General features: G+C 40.0%; 1 protein-coding gene across 4 annotated transcripts in view; it reads right to left on the minus strand.

Moving 5' to 3' along the window:
* Frmpd4 (FERM and PDZ domain containing 4) overlaps nt 1–13,308 on the minus strand; it is a 623,066-nt gene that overhangs the window by 54,062 nt on the left and 555,696 nt on the right. The gene's annotated exons all lie outside the window — the stretch shown is intronic.

Below are 13,308 nucleotides of genomic sequence, written 5' to 3' on the forward strand. Positions count from 1 at the left end.
ACTTCACAGCTAGAGCAGAACAATGGACTAGAATGGCTTATTTAATTTCCTCCAAGTAACCCAAACCCTTGAGGAAAAATCATATTATGGGTTATAATATTCTCTTCCCTCTTCCTTTGTTCCTTTTAAATCCTAAGTAAAAACCACTTGCTATTTTGCTGAAGAAGAGCTGCCTATTTTTTACTTTAGGTTTCAATGAGTTACTTGTTTTTGTGATTTATTGGCCAAATGAGTAAGTGAATTCTGTTCCCTTGGAGAAACCACTGCAAATCCCATTTCTCTCACTCATGCAACTGTGGGACAGCACACTCACTCTGTAAGATAAGACTGTGATCTACTGACTCCTAGGAGAAGAGTGTGTGTCCCTTGAGCTGGAGAAGATGGTGGGGAAGAGAGGGGTCACTGGGATGAGAAGGGAGTCTAGATCTACAACTCCAGGAAGAAGCAGGACACTAAGGATGACAGTGATACTGATAGGTGGCTAGCACAGTGCTGTTGGCTTGACCACTCCCACAATTCCTCAGTTCTTCAGGCTGGCAGAGTGCCCAATCACTACAGTAGGCAGAGCAATGGTATATAATCAAGGTTTCAGTGGGTGTGGGAAAAGATTGTGTGGTGGTAGCTGTGGGGAGGAGCCATTAGGCACCATTAGGTTAAGTTCAGTGTTAGAAAACAAAACAAAACAAAAAAACCCCTATAACCTAGCCAGTACATCCTGGCTTTATTTCACAAGGAATTCTGCTTCTCTCTTGTAAGGAAATGTAGATGACAATGTTGCCTGTACCAGAATGTGTGGGGGTAACATGCTGGAAGCATATGGGGTGTCCATTTCAGTGGGTAGCAGATGAGAAACAAATAGGCAGAAAGCAACCCCAAAGAGAAGGAAAGTCTTGTAACTTAGTTTTCATTACTTGGCCAATGGAAACAATTTATATTCTACAGGTAAGAAATGCAAAATAGGGCCCAGAAGGTAGCTTAGTCAATAAAGTGTTTGTTCTCCAAGCATGAGGACCTGAGTTCAATCCTCAGTAAGTAGAGACATGTAGATTCCTGAGGGTCACTGGCCATCCAGGCTAGCCCACTTGGAGAGTCCCAGGCCAATGAGAGACCATATCTAAAATAAAAAGGCACTTGAGGATAGCTGACCTACACACACATGCACACAACACATTCATATATACCTTTCCCCATAAGAGCACCCACACACATATGAACAACACACATCTATGCATGCACACATATAATGAAATAATATCCATAGATCAGTGCATCTCTCAACTCTTATTAGAGAAGCTTCTTTTTACAGTAGATGGTGATTAATACAGAGACCCACAACTGATCAATGTGCAGAGAAAAAGAGACCATGGAGTGTTTAGCTCTAAATATCACACCCAACCCTCCCACCATCTCCCAGGAATCATTGCAGAAGAGAGGAAAGAAACATTGTAAGAGCCAGAGGTGGTGGGTGACTGCAGTGAAATGGTGTCTTCTGGACACAAGAGGGTTTTTGCATACATGAACTGGTAGAAGCTGTGACTGCATGAGCAAGACCTGTACAAGATCAAACTGAACAAAATCCCAGCATGGATGATCGAGGTAGCTCATGAAGTCCCACCCCTAGCAGAGGAGATATTTGCAGTTAATGGCTGGCAGGTGGATGGAGAGTCAGTTTTCTTCAAGGATGTCACCCCTGAGAAGCTTCTCATGTTCCAGTAGATGGCACTACACCATGCCCATACTGGCAGTACTAAGTAGATTCTTATGGTTGAAAAAGAAAAAAACCTGAAGTTGGCAAGGAAACATGTTTGATCAAAACATGTTATATACATACATGAAATCACCAAACTTATAGCAAGGTAAAACTGTATATATACAAATAGCTTCTAAAATAGTTATTCAATTCTAATCTATAAACAAAACAAAACTATGGAATGCTGTTGTAGAATATTATTTCAAGATGTCTTACATTTGTTTATGCTGTGGAATATTTGTTTAATGATGCAAAGATGTGTTGCATTTTTTTTGTTGCATTTGTTTAACTTTGTGAATCTGTGTTACTCTGCCTGTCTAGAACACTTGATTGGTCTAATAAAGAGCTGAAATGGCCAATATCTAGGCAGGATAAATCATAGGCAGGGCTGGCAGATAGAGAGAATGAATAGAAGGAGAAACCTGGGAAGACGAGATAGAGGAGCAAGAGAAGAAGGAGGAGGACACAGGGGACCAGTCACCTAGCCACACAGCCAGCCATGGAGTAAGAAATAAAGATATACAGAAATAGAAAAAAGGAAAAAGACCAGAGGCAAAAGGTAGATGAACGAATTTAAGTTAAGAAATGCTGGCTAGAAACAGGCCAAGCTAAGGCTGGGCATTCATAAATAATAATAAGTCTCCGTGTGTGTATATTTATTTGGGAACTGAGTGGTGGGCCTGCTAAAGAGCCAAAGAGAAAAGAATAGCTACAAAGTAGTATTCTATTTAGTTTTAAATTTATAGTCTATTAAAAAGCAAATACATTCATATAAAATATAATACATTGGGACTCCTAAGTGTGGCAGCCAAGTCAAACTTATATACTTAACATGGCCTATTTTGCCCAAACTTGCTTCCAGAGACCTCAGTAACAGGCAATGGATCCCGAGGACTCATCCTCTGAGAGCAGCTGATTGTAAGAGAATGTTGGAATGACCCATTCAGATTTCCTCTCTCCAACATTAAGATGAGGACATGGAGACTAAGAAGAGCTAGGAGGCAGGGTACCAGAGTACAGGATGCCAGTGGCCTGAGTCCCTGAACAATCTTGACTCTATTTTCTGAAGGCTGCTTGTTCACTGCTCCATAAGAAATAAAATAATTGATGTAAAATTTCACAGTGTGATATCTATCATCATTCTAGGGAAGAGCTTTTACCTCTGTTTTCTCTCATCTGTAAGTACTTAATCATCACCTGCCAGACAAGAAGAATTAACTTCACTCTGTTTCAGATCCCTTAGGATTCTTAACCCAATCTTAGGAAGAAAAAGACAATCAAAGCCATATGTGTTCATGTGTTATAGGATACCAAAATGGATTTAGACAGCTTTAGTGGGGCCCCATGCCAATAGGCACCAGTCTTCTCCACAGGTGAAGGGAGGGTGCTGTGAGACATTAACAGGAGATATTGAAAAGTAGAATTTGTAATATTAACTCTTAACTCACTTTGAGCTCTATCTCATATTTTCCTACAACCCACAAACAGGCAACAAGGAGAGACATTCAAAGCAGCACACACCCAGAGAGAAGAAGCTACATTTGTGAAATGTCTCCCCTTCCAACCGGGGTGGATCCAAAAGGTGGGATTCCTGGGGCAGTTTATAGGAGGTACAGTGGAAATGTGGGATCAGACCATTTCATGAGGGCTTTCTGATAACTGAACTGCTTCTGGGGATGAGAGGACTTAGCAAAAATATGTGGAAGCTGAGACACTCTAGCACAGCAGCCCTAAGGTTCAGTCTGACCCAAGCAGGATGCAAATGCAGTCTCTCCGAGAAATCATCCAGGAATCCACAAAAGCATCCAAACAAGATAATCAATGATGGTTCCCAGCAATGGAGAGGGGAAACCAGCACTGAGTTACACCATGAACCATCAAGGGAGAACTTTCTTTTCTCTCATCACTCCAGCCAGCCTTATTACAATTCCAATGTGTCTAAAGCTAGAAAAGAATGTTAGAAGACAAAGAAAACATTGATGATGTTCCTTGATGCTCTGCAGCTTTCCAAGGCCCCCAAAGGGCACAAGAGAACTTTTGTGGAGTTGGGAGTTTAACTATGATATCACAATTGAACACTTTAATTGTACAGTACAAACTGTTGTGATTACAAATGTACTAATGACTGGAGAATATTTCTCAATGTGTTTAATGCATTTTGGAGACCTTCTTAAGGCTTTGTTGAAGGTTATAATCAGACGCAGGGAGGTCTTATGAATGGACAAGGATAGGTAAACACTCTTGCCTTGGGATTGTACCCTGTAAGACCTGTTTGGCAGCCCCCTCAAAATTCTCTTTAATTATATTGTCTTAAATAGACAATTTTTTTAACTCCAGCAATTCTTGACTGTAGGGGTATACCTCCAACAAGGAGTAATAAAAACATGAATATAAGATGAGAGGCTAAAGATCAGAGCACAGGGTGCTGGGGAGATGGCTAAATGGATAAAGACATGTGTTGCACTAATCTGGAGACCTGAGTTCAGCACTGGAACTCATATAACAAAGTCACATGCAGTGGAGCAAATCTGTAATCCCAGAACTCCTATGGAGAGATAGGAGTTAGAAACAGTTGTCCAGAACTTTTCAGGACTGCTAGCATGGAATACACACAATGCAGCCGTGGAAACAGGTCAGGGGATCAGCCATTGACAGATCTAGTGCAGTAGTTGTTGGGAGCAAATGGGAGTCACTAAGCAAAAAATACTGTATTAACTTTCTACTGTTACTGTAACAAAGTTAGTAGCTTAAGATACAAATTTACGGTCAATCTCTGAAGGTCAGAAGTCAGATTAAGATTTTCCTGTGCTGCATATGAAGACACAGAGCCTGAGGCAGCCTGCACAGGGCCTTCAGAGGTCTGCATCAGATGGGGTTCTAGAGCTGAATGTAGAGATGGACACATGCCCAAGTCCTGATCCAGAAGCTATCTCCAATTGATAAACACTTGCAAATGAAAATTTAGTTTTTTCTCCAAGGGAGTCTCACTGGGGAAACAAATGACTCTTAAGGGTAGGCTTCATGCCAGCAGGAGGTGGCCAACAGAAAAATGAGCTCAATGGCAATTTAGAGGTTCCTTGTCTCAGAATGTTGTATCACAGATTTCCCATTTTGTTTTAGTCTTTTTAAAAAATTATCTTATTATTTTTATTTTACTTTATTTATACATTTTCTCCCCTTTTCCCTACAGGTCTTTTGTGTATATATTATAGCTTCCAGTTTAGTTTTTTTTTTTAATGAGATTCCTGAGTGTGCAAGAGAGTGGGTTTCGGTTTCTTGAGTCTTGTCTTGGGATCTTTCCCTTCTTTTTGTTTGTTTTGACCAATTCTGATGTGTTAGTTTTTGTTTTATCTTATATATTTATTTTTATCATAAAAACGATTCTCCTGTGCTAAATCAAGGTGCCAGACCTCCTGGCACTCACGGTGGTGATGGGAAACATGAATTACAACATGCAGAAAAACATGAAGCTAGAACCTTACCTCTCACCCTGTACAAAACTTAACTGCAAGAGGATCAAGAGCCTTAACCTAAGACTGGATACTTTAAAACTGCTTGAGAAAAAAGGAGGGGTAGACTTTGCCTTCCAGGCACAGGGAAGGACTTTCTAAACAGGACTCAACAACACAGGAAGTAAGACCAACAACTGACAAGCAAATCTGCTACTACAAAGTCCTGCACAGCAAAAGGAATCGTCAATGGGGTAGTGTGCAGCCAACAGAATGGGTGGGAATATCTTCCAGCTGTACATCCGACAGAGGGTTCCTATATATATTCTAGATACTAAAAATACTAAACATCAAGAAAACAAGCAACCCAATTAGCACCAGGTTCTACATCTGAATAGAAAGTTCTCAAAAGGAGAAATGCAAATGGACAGTAAACAGATTTAAAAATATTCTATTTTCTTAGTTATCAGGGAAGCACAGATTAAAACTGTTCCAAGATTCCATCTCACCCCAATTAACATGTAATATAAGTGACAACAAATGCTGCCATGGGTATGGTGAAAGTGGGCCTCTTATACACTGCTGGTGGGAGTGTAAACTAGCCTAGCCCCTCTGGAAATATGTATTGAGGTTTCCCCCAAACAATTATAAATAGAACTACAATATGACCCAGCTACAGTACTCCTGGGCATAGCCTAAATGTCTTCTTATCTTACTACAGAGATACTTGCACATCCATGTTCATTGCTGCTCTATTCACAATAACTAGGAAATGAAATCACCCTGGATGGCCATAGACTGATGAACGGTCAATGAAAATGTGGTTCATACACATAATGGGATATTACTCAGCTATAAGGAAAAACAATTAGATTTGTAGGTAAATGGATGGAACTGTCAAAAAGTTATATTGACTGAGATCATCTAGGCCCCTAAAGACAAACACCACATGTTATCTCTCCATGTGAACCAATGTACGAACCGTACTATAAAAATTGCCTTAAATATAAGGTGAGCACTTAACGCATGTTATCTCTCATAACAGTTTTCTTCATTCAAATCTTACATTTTGTGGGTTTAAAGTGGCATACATGTGGAAGCTAGGGATCTAGAAAGGAGCCATTTATTTGTTTGTTTGTTTTTTGGTTTTTCGAGACAGGGTTTCTCTGTGTAGCTTTGATGCCTCTCTTGGAACTCACTCTATAGCCCAGGCTGAAGTCAAACTCACAGAGATCTGCCTGGCTCTGCCTCCTGAGTGCTGGGATTAAAGGCGTGCACCATTGTTGCCCAGTGAAAGGGGCCATGTGTATGGGGAATGCATTTAGGGAGGGGAGATAGTAGAATATAGGTGGACACAACTAGAGAGGGGGAGTACTGGGGGAAGAAGGGTTCAGTCAGGCAGTAGCGATGGGGATGCGGAAATGAGGGGACAGAAATGTTAATCAAAATGGAGGAAGCATGAAGAAACTGCATGGTGACCTGTGATCTTACAAACCAAATAAATATAATAAAAGATGATAGTAGGAACACATGGGACATGAAACAGACTGGGGGAATACTGGGAGCTGAAGACCTAAGTGGAGATGGGAGAAATGAGGAGAGTGGTGAGTTAGCCCAAAGGAAAGTTTTATGAGGAAGCTTTATGACACCCCACTAATTTGTTAGTTAAAGTACCCTTTAAGGGGAATTTAAACTGAAATATCACATCTGGACAAACAATACTGCTCCCAGAAGACATAGATTATTAAATGAAACTCTTAGTGCCAGGAACAGGTATAGGTTACCTCTCTGAGTACTGGTAAAGGAGGTCCCAGAGGCACCGATAACAAGACAGGCTAGTATGCCATTGTTATTTCTTTGGGTTGCCCATGTAAACTAGATGGTAAGGCCCTATTGTTGAAGATACCACACATTTTATGACATAGAGAAGGCAATTCAACAGGGCCATTTGCTTCATCAAAGCCAGCAAAAGAGCCAGTTGGCATGATGGTTGCAATCTTATGTACAGTAATTATTGAAGTGACTTAGAAACAGATCATGGACCCCAGTCATGCTATATAAAAGTAGGGAATACGCAATACTATGAATATAAAGGGGCAAGAATCTTAGCCAGTCTTACATTCTGTTTGCTACCTGTCACCAAGTGTCTTAGTGATTTTTCTGATTTCTGTGATAAAGTATCATGACAAAGACAACTTGTAGAAGAAAATGTTTATTTGGGCTTATGGTTCAGAGGGATAAGGGTTCATAATGGCAGCCAAGTGGTGGTGGCACATGACTTTAATACCAGCACTTGGGAGGCACAGAGAGGCAAGCAGATCTCTGTGAGTTTGAGGCCAGGCTGGTCTACAGAGTGAGTTGCAGGACAGCCAAGGCTACACAGAGAAACCTTGTCTCGAAGAACCAAAAAAAAACAAATTTGTAAAAGAGTTCATAATGGCATAACGGGGGATATGGCAGCACGGGGCAGGTGTGGCTACAGAAGTAGCCAGCTGAGGGCTCACATCTAGAACCCAAGGAGGAAACAAAGAGAGTGAACTTCAAATGGCATCGGTCTTTAAACTCTCAAAGCCTGTCCTCAATGATGTGCTTCCTCCAGCAAGTCCACACCTCCTAAGCCACCCTAACAGTGCAATCAACTGGGCACCCAAGTCGTCAAAAACCCATGATTATGGGGGATATACCATTCAAATCATCATGCTAAGGGAAACAAGAATGTATTCTGGCTCACGGTTCAAGTGCACAGACCCAGTCCATTGTGACAGGGAAGGCAAAATAGCCGACAGAAGCTTGAAGTAGCTGGTCACATGGCATCACAGTCAGAAAGCAGAGAGCACTGAAGCATGCTAATGATCCTCTGCTTCCTTTTTTCAGTTATCTGATCCAGGATTCTAGCCAGGGAATGGTGCTACCCACACTAGTCAAGTCTTCTCCCTCCAATTAATGCAATCAAGATATTGCTCATAGGCAGGCCCAGAGGCCCTTCTCTCAGATGATTCTAGATTCTGGCAAGTTGACAATCCTAACCATCAAACTTAAGTATCTCAAAAGTGGTTCCTACCCATAACTTCCCCTTACACAGATTTATTTTCCTGCTAACAACTACAAGAAGTATTGATCTTCACACCTTGTTAACTTGACAATAGGAAACATTAAAAAATATGTTCATTATGTTTAAGATTTTCTTGCCTGTTGTAATGTTCTATAATTTGCTTAAAACATAACCTAGATTGATTTTCAATTTTACAATTTCAGGCAAGAAGTTACCTAAATTGAAACAAAGTACTCTAAAATAATATTTGTCATTAAGACGGGAGATATGCTTCTCTTGTGTTTTCTCTCATCTAGTCATTATTTAATTACAATCTGCCAGGAAGGAAAAAAATAACTCCATACTATTTTGTGTTCCTTAGTATTCCCAATCATATAATCCTAGGGCAAAATGTAAGGCACTTTAAAATTGCTTCAGCAGAAAGATAGAATCAGGAATGGAAGAGCGAACATTTAAGCAAGCAGATAACCTCTTTTTAGGAAGGCCTAAAATAGCTTGAGGCTTTTAAACATCTAGGCAGAAGCACATTTAGAGAAGTATTTCATAATAAATTCCAAGTAAAATTTCTACTGTTGAGAAGTAATTTCAGGTTTAGTGCCAATTTTTTACATGTCTGCATTTGTTAAAATGTTGACTTGCCAGTATGGACAGGGGAGATTCCACATATTTCAACTACAGGGGTCAGTAACTGCTGAGAGAGGGAGAACTGGTTGCATTCAGGAACAAACTCCTGCATAGGAAGTACCAAGTAGCTATCCCTGGACATATGTACATACAATACAGACAACTCTCAATCTGAGTAGATTGAATACAAATTGTGTGTGTGTGTGTGTGTGTGTGTGTGTGTGTGTGTGTGTGTGTGTGTGCAAAAAAATAATAATTAAACAAAAGACCATGAGTTTAGGAGACATAGAAGGGGATTAATGGGCTGGAGATGGTAGAAGTGATGTAAATACAGTGCTTATGCACAAAGTTCTCAAAATTAAAAAAGAAAAAAAAAACATTTGAAACCCAGAATCATAGAATCATAGTGTTGACTGACAGGGAAAAATTAATTCCTAACACTCCTAGATTACCTTTGCCAAATTTACTCTCAATTCCTCTGTGTTCCTTTCTTTGACGGAAGCCTTGTGTCAGTCTTTCTTGATGAAGAGTCCCTTGAGGCCCGTTTGGGACACCCAGAACAATCATGTGCCTTGCACAGTTTCATTGGACATGATTCTATAGATGTAAGCAAACACGGTAAAGAAGAGCCTTGCATTTTAATGCAGTACAATGTTCTGTAATCCATCTATCTGACCTACCACCACTTGCACCAGGGATTGAAATCAGAACCTAGGGCATGCTAGGCAAGTATTCCACTGCTGAACTACAGCACTACTTCTAAATTCCCTCTGAACAATGAAGCTAAGCTGGTGCTCTCAATTCCTTAGAGCAACATAGTTTGGTACCTTTCTTTAACTGCCTTTCCCATTTTATAGTTATACTATTTTAGTTCTTCACTGTGTAATCATATGAGCATGTGCAATTATACATTTCCCTTCTACACCAACTAATTAGATCCCTCGATCCAACTCAGAGACTGATACGAATTTAACTGCACCTAAATTTCCTTGGAGATTGTGAAAATGAATGGAAATAAAACTCTAACAACAGAAATCAGCAGAAGGACATTGTTTATGAAAATTTAAATGTCTTTCTTTAAAAAAAAATTAAATCCAGACAAGTAAACGATTGGACTTTCAACCTCAAAAGTAGAAGTAATCAATCTGTGGAGGCTGGAAGGTTAAGTTTTAAAAGGCAAATAAAGAGGTAATTTAGGACTGTGGAAGAAAGGGATTTTGTAAATTATAAAATGACATTTTAACATAACTCAAGAGACTGTTCTCTAGTGTTGTTATTTAGAAGGCAATGTGGTGAGACCCAGCAAGAGAGATTTGATCTTGCCCTTCTAAGCTAAGCATGCACACATCTGGCATTCTTCTCCTCATACTTCAGAGTTCTTAAAACAGATTAGAAAAACATATTCTTTGCTGCAAGCTAGTGCATACCAGTCCTTGACCTCCCAGCTTGTGGGCAGCCACTGCTGATGGCAACAATAACTGACTAACAGCATTTCTCCAATGACCTGGCTCAGGAGGGCCTTCCTCGGTCCTGGGGTATTTTGCAATAGGACTTCTTGCTTTGAATCTATTTTTTTTTCTATTTGAACCCAGACATGGGAAATAAACAAGAAGATTCTTCTGACCAAATAACCAGTCATAACACAGTGTCAGCCTAATCAGTCACTGACAAAGCTGGAGGAAGTACTGTTACCCTTCACTTTCAGAACAGTCACCAGTGAACTAAAACTTAGAATGGTTTCTAGTGTTCCATCTAGCTGACCTCTACAACAGTCTGAATAGAGGTTGTAATTATCCACTGAATCAATTCCTAACAGGTGCTGAAGCCATTATTCAGAGAGATGGAGATGTCCAGAAAATGAGCATGCATTCAGCAAAGGTCAGTCAGTTGAGGCTGTCCTCTATCTTTGACTAGATAAAGTGTTCATTCTTTGCCTATTGCTGCAGAAGTCTGCCATTACAGTGATACCAGCCAAGGAGAAGGGGGATTTTCATCATTCTCAGTTACATTCTAGGATTGTGATGGAAGAAATCATGCAAAATGAAGCCACTGTAGTCATATAGATAATAAAGGCAGACAGAAACTGGACTAAAGAGTCCAGTTGCGGGCTCAGTGGTTAAGAGCATCTGTTATTCTTTTGGAGGACCCAGGTTTGATTCCCAGAACCTACATGATGGCTCAAAGCTGTCTGGCAATGTATCTGCTACTACCTCTTTCACTCTTGAGTCTTGGTTAGTCACATCTAGTATTCACACCCTTTTGTAGTCTCTACCTCTTGACTCTTAACTAGCCCTGTGACTGTCTTTGACCATACAGTGGATTATAGAGATGGTAATACACAACTTCCACCTCTTGTTTGGAAGAATTCGAAAAATCTTGTAGCATCCACGAGAATATTTTAGACTGCTCAGTTTGGAAGAAGCCAGCTACTGTGTGCATAGTCCAACAACCCTGTGACGCCCATGCTATGAAGTAATTAGCCAGGTAAAGCAATGTGGAGAGAGAGAAAGATTGTGAGAGAGAGACAGAGACAGAAAGACAGAGAGACAGAGAAAGGAAGAGAGACAGAGACACAGACAGACAGAGAGAGACAGAGACACAGAAACACACACACACAGAGAGAGAGAGAGAGAGAGAGAGAGAGAGAGAGAGAGAGAGAGAGAGAGAGAGAGAGAGAGGCCTAGCTAGCCCTAGCTGTGTCAGATCTTCAAGATCAGAACCCCTTGTGTATGCTTGGCCCAATCAAGCCTTTAGATAGGTTCTACCACAGCTGTCATTTAACGGCAGCCACATTTGAGAGACCCCACTGAGAACCATCTGGATGAGAAGAGACACTTTATGCAGCCGGGAGAGTAATAAATGATTTTATTAAGCCATTATGTGTATTTGCTAGACAGCAGCAGATAACCAGAACATCATTTCCCCTAAAAGAATGTGAAGAGTATATATTTAAAACAATTAACCATCAAAGAGGTGAAATGGATTTGAAATGGAACACGTTTCTATTATCAAGCAATGAAAAATATCCAAGCTAATGACTCCCCAGTATGTTGTAATTATGAGCTACCTATACTACAATAAACAAGACACAAACCAAACAACTGAACAGAAAAACCAAGACCACCTTAGGAAAACTGTTGCTGTGAGGATCATAATGTTCTTACTGTTGGGACAGGGTTAACATAATTGTAATGTTAATTACGGACTTTTTAGACTGGGGTTAAAAAAATAACTAATAAAATTAGGGAGAGGACAGGACTCCATTAACATCTTTGCCAAAAGCTGTCCCCATAGAATAATTTGAAGAGCACAAGTGGAATTGCACTGTGGAGAACAGATCTGAATTATAAACAGAAAGGATCAAAGTCCATTGTAATTTTTCAGGTTCAGTCTAAACAGCTTATGTACAATCACTGACTTGAATAGAAGCACAAGGGAAACAAGATGTATTTGCACTGAGTTCACATTTTTCAAGATTCCTTTTTAACTGAGTGTTTTGTCTGCATGTATGTATGCATACCTCGTGCATGCTTGGTATCTGCGGAGATCAGAAGAGGGTGTCAGATCTGCTCGAACTGGAATTACAGATGGTTGTGAGCCATCATGTGATTTCTGGGAATTGAACCTGGGTCTTCTGCAAGAGCACTAGGTACTTTTAACCTCTGAGCCAACTCTTTATCCTCAAAATCACATTTTGCTTGAAGGCATTTTCTGCTTAGGCTGTGATTTTCTTTGTGAAACATATTAAGGTATTAAGGTTAAAATTCATATAACTGGTATAGTGATTATCAAAATTAACATTTTAATAAAATAATTTCAAACACTTTATTTTATTGATTTTTTTAAACTCTTGCAATAAATTTTAGGATCTGGTACTTGGAATTTAGAGACTGCTGCTAAGAAGGCTTTGTTTACATGTGGTCTGTTTTGGCTTGATGTGATTGTTTTGTTCATTAAATTTGTGAGTGAATGCTGTCTTTGGCTTTCGAACCACTCATTTAATTTATGGAGGGAAATGTCACTTACAATGAAGATTTAATAGAGTAGGATCTGCTGAGGTAACACTATCTTATACATGTATGATACTGAATAGCCCTCACTTGAATCATGCCTTTAACAAATATTTCCTGAATATCTACCTCAGGCCAAACTTTGGAGAAGCATCACTGATTCTCAATAGGGAGTGATTTCTACCACAGGCCATGGGCATTTAGAAACGTCTGGAAACATGTATGGCTGTTTCAACTAGGAGAGGTGCTAATGCATAGGCCAAAAATGCTGACAAACATCCTCAAATGTTGAGGATGGAACTGGGAAGATCATGCTTTGCAAGCATGAGGGCCTGTGTTCAATCCTCAGAAACCATGTACAAAAAAATTCAGCATGGTAGTGGGCAGTTAGAATCGTGGTACTGAGACAGGGGAACAGAAAGA

Source organism: Peromyscus maniculatus, chromosome X, assembly GCF_049852395.1.
Source record: "Peromyscus maniculatus bairdii isolate BWxNUB_F1_BW_parent chromosome X, HU_Pman_BW_mat_3.1, whole genome shotgun sequence".
In the NCBI taxonomy this organism is placed as follows: Eukaryota; Metazoa; Chordata; class Mammalia; order Rodentia; family Cricetidae; genus Peromyscus; species Peromyscus maniculatus.